Source organism: Cherax quadricarinatus, chromosome 15 (genome assembly GCF_038502225.1).
Source record: "Cherax quadricarinatus isolate ZL_2023a chromosome 15, ASM3850222v1, whole genome shotgun sequence".
NCBI lineage: Eukaryota > Metazoa > Arthropoda > Malacostraca > Decapoda > Parastacidae > Cherax > Cherax quadricarinatus.
This window is the reverse complement of record NC_091306.1, coordinates 16,141,659-16,144,158: the sequence shown is the minus strand read 5'-3', so window position 1 is coordinate 16,144,158 and position 2,500 is coordinate 16,141,659.

Genomic DNA, 2,500 nt, shown 5'->3' with positions numbered 1-2,500 from the left:
CAGAAAGGTGTATATTTCTCAGTGTGTATATACAGAAAGGTGTATATTTCTCAGTGTGTATATACAGAAAGGTGTGTATTTCTCAGTGTGTATATACAGAGAGGTGTGTATTTCTCAGTGTGTATATACAGAGAGGTGTGAATTTCTCAATGTGTATATACAGAGATGTATTTACTATCTCTCTCTGTATATGCACAAAGAGGTGTACGTACATATACCTCAGGAAATAATTATATGGTATAAACTAAACAATATAGATCTTAACCAAACAAAATTCGACAATAACCTGGAAGTTCTGGTTAACCAAAACAACAGTGTCAGTGTTCACAGTGAACCTAATAGAATTCTTGGCTTTATATCAAGAGGTATAAATAATAGAAGCCCTTAGGTCATGCTTTAATTCTATATATCCTTGGTAAAACCTTAGTTAAATTTTGTTGCATAGTTCTGGTCTCCTTATTACACGATGGACTTAAATGTTGTGGAAAACATAGACAAAGATGTTTAATTATATATTCCCACAATTTTCACATAATGTCCTTAATTGTGTTGATAAAGCCAGTGGTGGGCGAAACATCTACAAATAAAGATATCCAGATGTTGCACATGTGTCTAATTCATCGTCAAGAATGACGAGGTTGATCCTATATATCAGATATTTTTACTACGAAGAGAGACTGAAGACACTGACTGTGTACACTGTGTACACTGTGTACAATGTGTACACTGTGTGCATTGTGTACACTGTGTACACTGTGTACTCTGTGTACACTGTGTACATTGTGAACAGTGTGTACACTATGTACACTCTGGAAGGCGTCCAGCAGTAGCAGGGAAGATATGCAAGTGAACAAGGAGGAAAAAAAAATAGAATGAATAAAAAGAATATAAAAAAAAAACTTGGTGAAAATACGTAACTAAAATGAATCACAAAGACTGGATTCAAGATGGACAAATTTAGATTTGAAAAGGACATAGGAAAGCAGAGGTTTGGCAACAGTGTTGTAGATGACTGGAACCAAATCCCAGGTAGCGTCATTATGGCCAGAGCTTCGAGTAGCTGTGTGTGTATGGGTTCGGGTGGGTGTGAGTTGGACCTGCTGAGCATGGGCAAGTAGATCTGCTGCAGTGCTCCTCCTTTCTCGTGTGAACGTGTTGTTATTATTATTACTATTATTGTTATGATAATCATGAGGGAGCGCTAAACCCGTAGGGATTTATGTCAATGTAGATGTGGGTGTGGGTGCGAGTATGGGTGTGTGTTGGTGTAAGTGCGGTCGTCAGTGTGGGTGCGAATGTGGGAATGATTGTAGGTGTGATTATGAGTGTGAGGTGGGCGGACAGTGGGCGGGTGGGCGTCTGACAGATCATCTGCTGTATCATCATCCACTTAAGATATCATGACTCTCTCTCTCTCTCTCTCTCTCTCTCTCTCTCTCTCTCTCTCTCTCTCTCTCTCTCTCTCTCTCTCTCTCTCTCTCTCCCTCTCTCTCTCTCTCTCTCTCTCTCTCTCTCTCTCTCTCTCTCTCTCTCTCTCTCTCTCTCTCTCTCTCTCTCTCTCTCTCTCTCTCTCTCTCTCTCGCTCTCTCTCTCTCTCTCTCTCTCTCTCTCTCTCTCTCTCTCTCTCTCTCTCTCTCTCTCTCTCTCTCTCTCTCTCTCTCTCTCTCTCTCTCTCTCTCTCTCTCTCTCTCTCTCTCTCTCTCTCTCTGTCTTTCTCTCTCTTAAGCACATACGCACACACATACACACACACATGCACACATACACACACACACCCACACACACACACACACACACACACACACACACACACACACACACACACACACACACACACACACACACACACACACACACACACACACGAGTGGAGACAACAATTTCCAGCCTGGAGACCCAGGTGACAATAATACGACATATATGTACGATCTTGCTTGGTTACCACAGCTGTTAATGCAAATTAAGATAAACGTCAGAGAGGGATCTAATCGGCAGCTTTCACAAAACAGTGGATGCTCAAGATATGTATGTATATATATATATATATATATATATATATATATATATATATATATATATATATATATATATATATATATATATATATATATATATATATATATATATATATGCGCTTGAGCATCCAGTGGCATGTATGATTCGTGTTAAATAGGATGTGTGGAGATAAACTTATCTCTCTCTCTCTCTCTCTCTCTCTCTCTCTCTCTCTCTCTCTCTCTCTCTCTCTCTCTCTCTCTCTCTCTCTCTCTTTCTCTCTCTCTCTCTCTCTCCTCTCTCTCTCTCTCTCTCTGTCTTTCTCTCTCTTAAGCACATACGCACACACATACACACACACATGCACACATACACACACACACCCACACACACACACACACACACACACACACACACACACACACACACACACACACACACACACACACACACACACACACACACGAGTGGAGACAACAACAATTTCCAGCCTGGAGACCCAGGT